Consider the following 14,515-nt stretch of genomic DNA (forward strand, 5'->3'; position numbering starts at 1 on the left):
CACTTACATTCTTCCTTCTACATCACCCACATTCTCTACCATTCACCCATAGCTCCAGTCCAACTCACAGTCCACACCATTCACCCGTGCCACTTACATTCTTCATCACCCACATTCTCTACCATTCACCCACAGCTCCAGTCCAACTTACAGTCCACACCATTCACCCGTGCCACTTACATTCTTCATCACCCACATTCTCTACCATTCACCCATAGCTCCAGTCCAACTTACAGTCCACACCATTCACCCGTGCCACTTACATTCTTCATCACCCACATTCTCTACCATTCACCCACAGCTCCAGTCCAACTCACAGACCACACCATTCAACTGGTGCCACTTACATTCTTCATTCTACATCACCCACATTCTCTACCATTCACCCATAGCTCCAGTCCAACTCACAGTCCACACCATTCACCTGATGCCACTTACATTCTTCATTCTACATCACCCACATTCTCTACCATTCACTCTCAGCTCCAGTCCAACTCACAGTCCACACCATTCATCCGGTGCCACTTACATTCTTCATTCTACATTACCCACATTCCCTACCATTCACCCATAGCTCCAGTCCAACTCACAGTCCACACCATTCACCCGTGCCACTTACATTCTTCCTTCTACATCACCCACATTCTCTACCATTCACCCACAGCTCCAGTCCAACTCACAGTCCACACCATTCACCCGTGCCACTTACATTCTTCATCACCCACATTCTCTACCATTCACCCACAGCTCCAGTCCAACTCACAGTCCACACCATTCACCCGTGCCACTTACATTCTTCATCACCCACATTCTCTACCATTCACCCATAGCTCCAGTCCAACTCACAGACCCCACCATTCATCCGGTGCCACCTACATATTTCACTATGCCCACGCAGCTCGCTGATAATAGCATATATCTGCCTAATTTATATTGGTTTCTCCTACTTTCTTCGTCCATTGGAGATTGTTCAGTGATGATGTTTATTGGTCACTGTTTCATTACTAAGCTCTCTTGCTGGATGATTTGATGGAATTCTCCACAGTTCCAAGAATCCCGAGTCCTGGCACCATATGTCTATGTTACAAATACACAAAGCTCTGCTATTATAAAGTGTTTTTTTGTTTGCTTCCAAAAGATATTTTTTTCCGGCTCTAATTAGGGCAGACTTAGTTCCTCGGCTTTAATCTTCCGTGCTGTAGATGAAAGGTAGAAAGTTGGAAGATTTTGGAGAGGAGAAGTAACAAATCTTCCATTCTCCAATCTGTGGCTGTTGTGCTTCTGCTGACATCAGGGAGGGCTGGAAATATTACATTTCTGGGGCTGAGACTATATATGACCTATGATACAACAGCACAATGTCATGTCTTGTCATGGCTGACACAGGTAAGAATATAGGGATAGACACTAACGACTCACGATGAGATCTGTCAGTTTAACGGTAATCAGTTTCCTCTTCTGGAACTTTGTGTCCCTGCTCGTATGGACCTGCGAGTCACAGTAAACAGCCATTTAGTCTAGAGAACACTATACGGGTCATTGTATAAAGTTGGGTACTGTAATTACATCACCAAAGGACACTTCACCCTTTGCTTAATGCCAGAGAAGCAATTGACCAGCTGACCCTTTGCCAACCTGAATCTTTGCCAACCCTCTCTTAATGTGGGAGCAATTTAACAGCTGCCGATCTCACCAAGGTATTTAAACAAGTGACTTGGAATATGAACTTTATATAGAGGTATATTTCACACCAAAATCTTCCCAGATCAGAGTAATGGAAGCCTCACATCCCCACTCTGTGCTGCTCGGGTACCCTGCTCCTTCCACTACTTCCAACTCTTCATGTCCTCGTGTTCTAATACTTCTCTTCCTTTGTAGAATGTTTCCCTCCTGCACCTTGTTATAACCCTGGATATATTTGAAAGTTTCTATCTTGTCCCCCTGTTCCCTTCTCTGCTCCAAACTATAACATATTAAGATCTTTTAGTCGTTCCAGGAATCGATAAGCTGCATTCTCACGAGTGTTTGTTCCGCACACAAAATGGCTGCCTCTACTGTACGTAACCGATCGCTCTCCTCCTTTTTGGAAATGACTGAAGCTCATTTTACAATTAACCTTCTACAAACGACGAACGCGTACTTGTTGAGGCTTACGCAGTCATCTTGGGAGCTTTGTTCGGTTACACCACCTTTTTAATGCGGCATCAAATAAAAGCAGCTTACATGACCTTTCTGCACTCAGCAAAATGCCTGTACTAGACAAACCGGGAATTAAGGAAGACCCTTGGCTACAGTCCATAGCCGTCTCGCTCCTTTGTGGCAGGGAGAGAGAATAGTGAGTGACAGCATTGATCACGCCAGGTCGGGGGGACTTAGTGAATGTATTGTGGGGAAGGGTAGCGCTTTGCATGTAATAGACTTGGACAGCACAATATTCTATGAAACAGTGTGTTGGGGGGAGAGATGCAATCTAATCATTATGAAAGTATTACTGTTATATTGCTAATACTACCAGGTAAGGCATTGACACAAATGTCTGCTACGTAAGTGTTATTACACAGAAGACACTATAGGAAAATATCTCCCGATCTCTTCTCACTGTTCCAGTAAAACTGCTGGAGATTTCCCCCCCTGACCAGAACAGTCTATCCTGCAAAACGAGGCCAAACTAGGCTTAATTAGACCTGCGTGTAGGTGGTAGCTCTGTATTAGCAAGAAATCTGTGTCATGCCTTGTAAATGTCATTACCCAGTGCATTATATTACCCCTTCGTAGAGCCTGAACATTTTAGCCTGAAAAATATCTCAATAGCTTTTCCTTGATGTATTGAGACAGTGGTGTTGAGTAATTGTGTAACAGTTTATTGTAAACAACAATGTAGGCATCTCATTGCTGGCCTGACTGGTCTATTGAACTGTAATTACCATTATTTGGAATTGTGTACCCTGCAAACAGAACACAACTCACATTTGGAATGAAGAATCTCTGCCGTTCTACAACCATATCCTCAGAAGATTTTACTTAACCTCTGTAATAACTGGAAATTAGAGGAGAATTTCTGATATGAAATTAAACAGACATCGTCATAAATTAGTACCTATAAAACCTGACGTTGCATGTTCTTTTGGGCATTTTTTGCAAATTGTGTCCAGGTTCTCAGCCAAGCGTGACTCCAGAAAATCACCACTTCTGAGAATGAGTACAACAGTAGTTAATGTAAGAAATTAGGTGCAGGGAAGGAGTTCTGCTGAAAACATATATTCAGGAAATGACTTACAGTAAATTTAGTTCAGGGGCTATGTTTGGTTTCTTGGTACAGGTAGTCTTTAAAATAAACCAATGAGACTGTTTGGAATTGGGGCTGGTAAAGAGGGGATTTAACTAATTATCTGACAAATTATCCTTGAACATTATTGTATGACGATCCGGATGATGAAAGATTATAGGCTGATAATATTCAGGCATCGTAAGAAAGAAAATCTAATCGCTACACGGGGACATCACGCCAACTGCTGACTCCGAGACAGGTAACTCCGTAACAACCTATCAGAGAATATTATACATATAATGCGTCTGTAATGTGCTCCGTTGAGTGACAGGAAACGGTGGATTCAATAACTTCCCTGCCCTTCTGTGACCCGAGCAGGGAGCAGATTGCTCTGGATCAACTTGTACATCCACAACTTACAATAGTTTAACAGGGAGTTAAATTAAATCGCAATCTATGAGAGACACCGATATGTGTGTGGGGGTCTTAGACTGACACTGCCGTGTAATAAGACCAGGGGGCAATTTAAACATGAATATTAGGAGAAGAGCAACATGGATAAGGACTTGAACGTTGGGTGGGAGCAGGAACGTTTTATAATGTAGAGTTAAGCAAGCAGTGGGAGACAATGACATCTGATGTCTTGCAGTAAGTACAATGCCAGAGATAACTATTGGCGTTAGCTATATCTCTACATATGTGCATTGTATGTACATGCTCTGTTTTGTGTATCGATTATTTTTATGTATCTCGTTTTATACGGATTGTTTCAGTGCTGCAGAGTTTTGTGGTGCTTTACAAATAAGTATTGATGATGATGATGATGCGTCTTTTCAGAGTTCCACAAACCACATGATTCACCACGTCCATTGTACGGCAACAACATCCTCACCTAGGGTAACGCTGTGATGTACCAACCACAACTGCAGACAACATTCATCAAACTAACGGACATTGGCTTCTGCGTGGCGAACCACAAACTTACGAGGATCCATTTTCCATTACACATTCTTTTTCGTGAGCAAGAAAATGTTGTTATTATTGCAGAAATGTTGAATGCTGACGGCAGATGAGACATCTAACCCGTCCATTTCATCATCATCATCATCATCACCATTTATTTATATAGCGCCACTAATTCCGCAGCGCTGTACAGAGAACTTACTCACATCAGTCCCTGAAGCTTACAGTCTAAATTTCCGAACACACACAGACATACACACACAGACTGAGAGATACTAGGGTCAATTAGGTAGCTGCCAATTAACCTACCAATATGTTTTTGGAGTGTGGGAGAAAACCGGATCACCTGGAGGAAACCCACGCAAACACGGGGAGAACATACAAACTCCACACAGATAAGGCCATGGTCGGGGATTGAACTCATGAACCCAGTGCTGTGAGGCAGAAATGCTAACCACTGAGCCACTGTGTTTCCGATTTAATTTAATAAAGGTTTAGCATCGGGACAGACCTGTGTTCATCGTGACTGCTACTTCCCACCTCATTTGCTGAGAGTTTCAACCACTAGTCCACTACTTCAGATATTTTTGGACATTATTGTCCCATGCGTTTTATTCTGTGTCCTCTTATTATAGTACTGAACTAGTAAATTACTTCTTCTGACGACTGCAATCCTTTTTTGCCTCAAATATTACCCACCCCGTTCTCTTCTCCCCACTAAGCTGTACATATTAATCTAGCTCCAGTTTTGTGCTTCAGAACCTGCAGTATTGTTTTCAGCCCTTCATTGGTTCTTCCCTATTTTATCAAAGTCCTTTCGAGATGAAGTCTCAAAAAAGTTAACCCAATGTTGTAAGTGCGGCTAAGGCTGGCGCCACGTGTAAACATGGAGCTCTCAAGCTGTCATAAATTGGCGTGTCAACATCTCGTACTGAATGGGAAATACGGCTTCGCTGTCACATTAGAGCGCTTTTAGCGACAATAAGGCTGCCAGAGAGGGTTTTACAGCTGAAGCGCGCAAGTCTGACGCATGAGAGCGTCAGAATGGCGCACTTATCTGCCTGGCAAAACACGGCATTGAATGGAGCCCACGTAACACCAGTGTAACTACCATTTGCTCCACTGAATCTAGACCTCTCTCTTTTTCCGTTCCCCCGAACATTCTGCTGGCCTCACCGCTCGTCTGTCTGTACTGTTGTTTTACAATTGCCTGAAATAATCACTACAAGTCCTCGTCTTCCATAGCACTCGTGGCCACTGTGTTGTCAATACAATACTCTGAGAATGATTTATCCACAGGAAATAATTATGATTCTAAGAGTGTTACACTTGGCAGCATTGGATTGCGGCTAACTACGGATATTTCTGTACTGCTTATGTGAATCAGGCCTAACCCCCACCTATTTATAGCTATTAAATCTATACACAAATGGCGATATTGAGGGCAGTCATACTTAGCCGATCAGCGATAAATACTGTCCGAAATATTTAGTAGAAAATGAATCCTGTTTGGAAGTAAGAAACGTTATTGATGTAATAATGGGGAAATCCGCCTGGAGATTTAGCCGCAATGCACGGTACCTCTCTATATTTTATATAGCGGATATGAGTGACCCATCTTAGTGTGAATATACCGTTCACTCTACCGTTATGATAAAGTCAGACCATGTACATTAATTATCATAAAGGGGGTTTACCAGCGTTTAGTCTAACTAGTATTTTGTTAGGTTGGCTGCACGACAATAATATCCACCATCATTGTAAAGGGTTGTGACACGAGCAAAAACAAGAGACGGATTGTTGAGCGTGGGGCATTTATACAATTACATAGCCAGATAAATACAGAAACTGATAGATATTCACTAAACACCGAGTTTAATGTCATAATCAGGGGTTAAACCGCACAAGCAAACAATTCCCAAACAAACATGTGTTTGATCACCGTCCTCCTCTGTTTCCCAGCCAAGATTCCCCGTATGCTGTGCATTAATTTCCAGAGCCAAGCCACTTCAACATAGCCTGCTTGTGAGGATGCTGCGTGCTCACGCTTTACTGCAACCCAGAGTCAGTCCTTCCTCGCCTTCCCACAATACGGAGAGCTGCACTGACCCCCTGCTACAGCCGTTACACTCTCACACACACGACAAATATCTCTGACACTAACCGGTGGCACACCTACCTGAGACAATGCCTGATCTACGGGAGGATTCGTATCATCAGCTCATTCATCCAGCATTCCTTTTTGCAGCTACCCCCTAAAGAACTTTATCGCGTGACTATAGTTTCACGGTGCAGCAAAAAGCAATAAATTTGCAAATGGGGAAAACAAATCGCAGCACGTGTAAATGTTTAGATATAAAATAATACTGATCAATCAATTCCTAAGCTATTTGACCAGTGGCGATTACATCAGGCAAATTCAGACGGCTATATTTATCCTGAAATTACAGTTTACAGAGTCGATAAAGGGTTAAATGTAGGCAATAAAATCAGAGAAGATTCATTGCAATTATTTACGAATATAAAACCTTACGAAAAGAGAGGGTGCTCAGCACAACCCTATAATCTTCCATTTAGGATACAGAGTTGGAACTCAGTATGTTTAAAATACAATTAGGGGTCAAGAAGACTGTAGAAAATATAAAGGTAAAATATTTAAAGTGATATGTAAACGCAGCAACATTTCTCTATAGTATTATATGCTGAAACTGCAACAAATAAAAATAACCTGATTGGGCGATTGATACAAGACTCAGATCTACCAAAATGGGGTAAAATGTACATTTTTAGCAAATCACCCCCAAGTTCTTAGAACCAAAGTTTGATCATATTATGAATGTCCGACCTTTTACATAGAGAACTTTGTACTAATTTACAAATATCATGTTGTAAAGATTTATAGACATAAAGGGATTACTCGCTCTGGATACATTTTGAGAACACTCAGTGTAGATAATATGATATGATGCTTACATCTGATACATTATTACACTGTGGAACATAATGTGAAGTGATTCATGTTTAGAATGGATGTCTGTGTATTTCTGACATCGACAGAAAGTCTGACACATTTACTAGAAGAAATTGCTAAATACAGGAATAGAAACTGGACTTCAAGTGTGCTCAGGGTCATTTTAAGAGCAATTATTTAATTAAATAAAACATGTTGCAAAGTGGGCAGAGTATACATATATATATATATATATATATATATATATATATATATATTTTATTTTTTTATTTAATATTATTGGATATATATTTTTTAACTTCCTCTAAATTCTAGGACTTGCACCTGCATCATGGCACAGAATTATCTACTGCAGAAAGTTAGGTCAGATCACCGCCTGCTAAATGGCAATTCACATAGAAAAAATACAAATTTACTAACAAATTCTAGAGACTAACCCTAGATATTTAGTCTAAACTAAATATCAAAGGTAGCCCGATGTGCGTCCAAAATTGTTAATATAATAAATACAACTCATGTGAATGATTACATATATAGTCTGCATAATATGATTGATGCTAAATAAAGAAATGATAACAATAATATAACAGATAATGCCTAATACACAACTAATGTTAATGTAAGCGTCTCACTCACTCTCACACTTCATTATCTTCAAGTAGTATTCAGCTGTCACCTATATATTACTATAGATCAACAATGCTAGCTGCATTGCAAAGATTACAGTCAAACCTTGTGATTAATCTTCCTGATGTAAAACAACACACTGTCAGTATAAAGCTGTAGTGATATATATATATATATATATATATATATATATATATATATATATATATATATATATATATATATTGTGTGTATTAGCTCAGTGCAAGTTAAGTGTTTCCTACACAACAGAAGAAACTGCATTGAAACAACAAAGACAAGTAATTCAATTATCTTCCTGATTATATCCCCCTAGGGTGGAGATGTTTTGCTAGTCTGTTGGCTTCCAAACTAATGATTTTATGCTTCTTCTACTTACATTATGGCTATTTTATATTAGTTCTAGCAGTGGAATTATCATTTTACAATAGACTCTTGCAATGTATTTATTATCTGTAGACAAATTAAATATTTAACATTTATACTTATACAATGTAATTCAATGTGCTGATGCTGTGATTTATTTTCCCATTGAACAAAATTCAAACACACAACATTACTAATCCCCTGATTATCTTATTTCAAGTTATTTTGCTCACTGCTCTGCAGACATCGATATGAATTTACAAGTGTGCTGTGCAGGATGACAATGCTATTGTATTATTATTTCAATTTAAATAAAGAAACAAATATGCCCGATAAATATTAGTTAAAAACCACATCAAATTCACATCTAGTTAACGGTATGTCATGAATTTTGGATGTTGCAGATAAATAAAATATCATGTACATATTTCCTGACAGTGAGTAATTGCAGAGTTGAAGCAGAGTGCAGCCATTGAATGCCTAGACTTACAACGGAAAAATAGTGTAACTTACCCAGACACCACTTGGCTAATGCAGGAAAATATAAAGATTGTGTCAATTTTTCAAAGCAGACAAGTTTCAATGCAAAGATTCCTTCTGCATTTTATAGAATAAACTTGGCTTGGTACCCACCCACACCGACTTGTCTCTAATGAATATTCAGAGCTATTTAAAAGATGGCATCATTAGGGTGAGGAAGGGGTGGGGGGCTCTGAAACACCCAGCCCCCCCTCCCCCCCCCCCTCCCATTTATAGGAGCTATGGGACTGTTCTCTCTTCTTATCATTTTGACTTTTTCTTTTTCTCGTCCAGGGGATGTTAAAAGAGGGCTCCAATTTGGGTTCTCAGATATCTCCTTCTCCCCCCCTCCCTCTCCCTTTCTCTCCCACCCCCCTCCCGGTTCACTACTTGCAGAAACACTTTGAAAGGCACTCGGAAGCCACTGTGTCTTGCTGTAGGAAGGGACAAGGTTTATCAAATTTCATCCCGTCACAAAGAGTCTTAAGTGCATTTTCTTCATGGCTCTGACAATTGGGGGAGCTATCAGGGAAAGGGGAGACTCACTGAAAGGGGGGGGGGGTGGATTTTAGGATGATTCTGATTCTCTCCTGACTCCTGCTGGCTGTGGCACATAAGATGTGCCTGGTCACTAGAAAGGTGCAGTAATGACTTGGCACACACTGGTCATGTCTTGTAAAAGCCTCTGTCTGTTATTACAGCCAGCACATGTCAGGCTGCTATAATTACTGGTGTTTATAAACGTGTTACACACGCAGTGTGCCTGGTGCCACCGCAGTGACATGATGGGCATTAGGTGTCAGACCTGCGGGCGCAAACAGGTGCCAAGCGCTATGTACAAAACTGGCACTGCGCTATTCCACATCTCTCCATCTCCAAGGGCCAAAGTCACAGACCACAGGCACTTGTCACAGCCCCGGGGGGCAGCGGGCAGCCCCCTCCAGCTGAGAGGTAGGTAACCCTGCCATTATGCAGATCTCTGCGCGCCCTCTGGAATATATCTGAGGACGAGTCAGCCTGCAATCAAATTCAAATTAAAACGATTGTTACATCTGTCTACAACATGTCACATACTCTATACATACATGTTTACATGCATGTACGAATGACTGTAGAACTAGACGTGACCTTGTATTGTGCGCTCACTTAACCGCTACCTGTGTGCCTCTGTCTTGTTGGGAAATTCACATCTCCGAGTTCATTCAATTTAATTATTTACATAGAAACAACTTAACATTTGATGCAGTGTAAATATGTAAAATATATCCTGCAAAATAAATAATTAAAATATATACTTGGACAATAAATCTATAAAGGAATAAAGAATCAACAAATATGTGTATCTGTCTGGATATATGTGTATATCTATATCTATATCTATATATATCTATATATATATTTATATATATAGATATATACATATATATATTTGTATGTATATACGATTATTATTATTATTATTATTATTATTATACACAGACAGGTGCAGTGAGCAGATCATGTTACATTTTATTTAGCGGAATAATCAAAACATTAATTATTTAATTACAGTTATTTACTTACTCTAAGCAAATACAAGGGATTTTTGACGTGTTTACTAATAATATAGATTATTATAATTGTCTGTATACGGGGTGCACAAAACCCACTTGTACAACATATTATTTTATGAATTGCATTGCGCGGGGTCCGGTTAGTTAGTACCGAAGTGTAATAATCATTATCGGTAATTATATTCTATATTCCAGCACATACTGCGCCTGTATATATTAGTAAATATCAATGTTTTAATGGTAACATTTCAACGGTGATTTTCTAATGAAAAAAACAACGAAATTATTACTAAACCTGTTAGTAACAATGTTATCTAGAAATTAGTTTCACATTGGAAAATCCCCAATGACCAATGTCCAAAGTATTTATAAAACTCACCCATTAAAATTATATTAATCGTGGTGGGACTGGCGAATGCCCAAATAAAATCATATTAAGACAAAATGCAGACTGACGGGTATAAACGTAATGCAGCGAAACCAATTCTGAATATTATATATATATATATATATATATATATATATATTTTTATTGTGTATTTGTAATATAACATGAACGGGTTCAAACTATTGCCATGGGGTACTTATGTTAACAAGTTGTTTTAGTCTGCCTGTAATTCAATATTAATGCAATTCGTGTCAATAAGATGTGTTAGACGCCTGTATTGTGCATTACACGCAGATGACGCGTCTGTATATACACCGCGCTCTCTCTGCGACCAGCGTCGGGGTTAGTGGCGCAGGCAAATAAAACGCTGCGACAGAAGTAACGCTCAACCGACAGGTAGTGTTAAGTTTTACTGTACCTCCAGGGATGTGTTCTGTTTCTACGATTAATAATTACTCTGTGTCACTGATAACATTAACCAGTTGAGATTAGTACTCTTTTTTTTTATGAATAGAATTGGTGTTATCCATTGTGCTTTACTCCAGGATGGACTGGAGGTGACTTAATGATTGTCTACAACAGTCCTGCTCTCTACTATATTCCAGCGACTCAGCAGGTGCTAGGACCAAGCAATTTGTAAGGAGAAGCTACCCATACAGTGGGGAGACTCATGAAAGTGTGTGTGTGGGGGAGGGGGGATTGGACTTGATTGGGATGTTTCAGATTTTGCGCTCACTTCGGAGCACTTCTTGGTTATGATGGTGAAAATAGTTTTGCGTTGTGCAAAGTTGGTCCTTAGTGCGTCCAGGTTGTCTCTGTTTCTGTACACGCTGATCAGCCACAACATCAAACCCACATGCCTAATATTGTGTAGATCCCCCTCATGCCGCCCAAACAGCTCTGACCCTTTGAGGCATGGACTCCACAAGATCCCTGAAGGCAGATTTGGGGAATTTGGAGGCCAAGTCAACACCTTGTCATGTTCCTCAGACCATTCCCGAATAAGTTTTGCAGTGTGGGGCACATTATCCTGCTGAAAGAGGCCACTGACTTTAGGGTATAACGATGCAATGAAGGTGTTTAATTGATTTGCAGTGATATGTACGTAGATGGCACGTAACATCCACATGAATGCCAGGACCTAAGGTTGCCCAGCAGAACATTGCCCAGAACATCACACAGCCTCCGGCGTCTTGCCTTATTCCAATAGTGCATCCTGGTGCCGTCTCTTCCCTGGGCAAATGACGTACACGCACCCGGCCGTCCATATAATGTAAAAGAAAATGTGATTCATCAGACCAGACCACCTTCTTCCATTGCTCCATGGTCCAGTTCTGGCGCTCATGTGCTCTTTGTATGCGCTTTCCGTGGTGAACAGGGATCAGCATGGGCGCTCATGACACTGTCATTGGTTCACCGGTTGTCCTTGGACCACTTTTGGTAGGTACTAACCACTGCACACTGGGAACACTCCACAAGACCGGCCGTTCTGGAGATCCTCTGACCCAGTCGTCTAGTCATCACAATTTGGCACTTGTCAAAGTTGCTCAGATCCTTACACTTGTCCATTTTCCCTGCTTTCAACGCACCAACTTCAAGAACGGGCGGTTCACTTGCTGCCTAATATATCCCACCCCTTGTCAGGTGTCATTGTAAAGTGATAATGTTATTCACTTCACCTGTCAGTGGTTTTATTATTGTGGCTGATGGGTGTATAATGGAAGGAGCAGGGTCCCCAGCAGCACAGAGTATATCAGGAGATGAGTGATGTGTTAGTGAGGACAGGGCTGCATGTGACAGGGGCAGTGACATGATGTGAGGAGGGGAATGGAGGCAGCAGGAAGCCACATACTGAGAGTTATATAGTGGAAGGAGCAGGATCCCCAGCAGCACAGGGTAAGAATGTGAGGCTCCTGGTACACTGCAGGAAGATTGTTGTGCTAAACTCCCGTCTATATCCTGTAAGGGTCACCTAAACGCTATACAAACTAACAGATAACATTTTACCTTCCAGAAATGCTTTGAAGTGTCAGCTCTTGTGTAACTGAGAAAGGAAGGTAAGACTTAACTTTACCGATTCTTTCATTAGTAATGCTGGGCTCCTCTATTTAATATGTCTCCTCGATCCCTCCTATGTCTCCATGTTCTGTCTATATGCATTGTTCAGACATGTTCAGGCACTCCTTGGCGCCCTTGCTGCTCTGCTGCCTCACTACAGTGGCTGAATCAACCCCCCCAGCACAATCATACCTTTTAAATTGCCAATACACCCATTAAAGGGGATGGGGCCAATCAGGACCAGGGGTGGTGCCAGCCGGGACCAGACAATCAGAATGAAGGGGGCATAACTATGCTAAATAACACACCCCTAAAAATAAAGTCTAGGTCCGCCCCTGCCTCACTACATCACTGAATACCTGTTCCCACTCCCGCCTTTGGGACTTTGTCCGGGCTGCTCCCCCGCTGTGGAATGACCTCCCACGCTCCATCAGGTTATCCTCTACACTCCATGACTTCACGCGTGCCCGTAAGACTCATTTCGTTATTTAAGCCTATCAGCCTTCCTCCTAACTCCCTTGTTCCTGCTTCTACGCACACTCCCCCAATCCATACGACTCTATTTGTGTCTTCTCCTTTCCTTTAGATAGTAAGCTATCAGGAGCAGGGCCCTCTTTCCCTGTGTTCTGCTTCTACTAATTCATCACACTCTGTACATCTTGTCCTGCTTCCCTTGCCCAGTTTTTTTGATCTCAGGTCTACTTCATGTTCTGTATTTGTCAAGTACGGCGCTACGGACCTCTTGTGGTGCCTTATAAATAAAAAGTAATAATAATAATTCCGAATTATCCAGTTCAGCTAAAGTCCTTCCAGTGAGTGCAGACAATACCAGGAGTCTGTGACCTCAGCTGGTCTTGTCTGCTCCACCTTCTTAAGACAACATCCTGAGAAGAAGGTGATGACACAGGACTGTTGGTAGCACTCACCTTTCCTTCTCCGGACAAGCACTTTTCCAGATCCCCCAAACAATCTGAAAGGGGATTCATCAGAGTCCAATACCTGTACCTTTTGCAGAATATCAGTCTGTCCCTGATGTTTTTCCTGGAGAGAAGTGGCTTCTTTGCTGGCCTTCTTGACACCACGTCATCCTCCAAAAGTCTTCGGCTCACTTTGCGTCCATTCCTGAGCAAGCACTGCACTGGTGGTGCCCCGATCCCGCAGCTGAATCAACTTTAGGAAACGGTCCTGGTGCTTTCTGGGCATTCTTAGGTGCCCTGAAGCCTTCTTCACAACTATTGAGTCTCTCTCCTTGAAGTTCTTGATGATCCGATAAATGGTTGATTTAGGTGAAATCTTGCCTGTAAGCCTTTTTTGTGCAAATCAATGATGACTGCACGTTTCCTTGCAGATAACCATGGTTAACAGAGGAATAACAATTTCAAGCACCACCCTCCTTTTAAATTTTCCAGTCTGTTATTCTAACTCAATCAGCATGACAGAGTGATCTCAAGCCTTGTCCTCGTCAACACTCTCACCTGTGTTAACGAGAGAATCACTGACCTGATGTCAGCTGGTCCTTTTGTGGCAGGACTGAAATGCAGTGGAAATGTTGTTTTTGGGATAAAGTTCATTGTCATGCCAAAAAGGGAATTTGAAATTAATTGCAATTCATCTGATCACTCTTCATGATATTCAGGAGTATATGCAAATTGCCATCATTAAAACTGAGGCAGCAGAATTTGTGAAAAATAATATTTGGGACATTCTCAAAACTTTAGGCCATGACTGTAAGTACAAAACAAAGCATAACGTGCTTCATTGCTTGGCACTGGGAAAAAGCAAGA

The 14,515-nt window shown here is 41.2% G+C and overlaps 1 protein-coding gene and 1 long non-coding RNA gene across 2 annotated transcripts in view; one reads left to right on the forward strand and one right to left on the reverse strand.

Annotated features, from left to right (window-relative positions):
* Positions 1 to 8,819, reverse strand: part of CYP26B1 (cytochrome P450 family 26 subfamily B member 1) — a 65,124-nt gene extending 56,305 nt beyond the window's left edge. Inside the window, exon 1 of the mRNA XM_075188875.1 lies at positions 8,727 to 8,819. The gene's annotated coding sequence lies outside the window, so the exon portion shown is untranslated. The remainder of the gene's footprint in view (positions 1 to 8,726) is intronic.
* The window catches only part of LOC142104341 (uncharacterized), a 128,651-nt gene that overhangs the window by 79,284 nt on the left and 34,852 nt on the right, over positions 1 to 14,515 (forward strand). The gene's annotated exons all lie outside the window — the stretch shown is intronic.

The sequence above is a fragment of the Mixophyes fleayi genome, chromosome 1 (assembly GCF_038048845.1).
Source record: "Mixophyes fleayi isolate aMixFle1 chromosome 1, aMixFle1.hap1, whole genome shotgun sequence".
Classification (NCBI taxonomy): Eukaryota; Metazoa; Chordata; class Amphibia; order Anura; family Limnodynastidae; genus Mixophyes; species Mixophyes fleayi.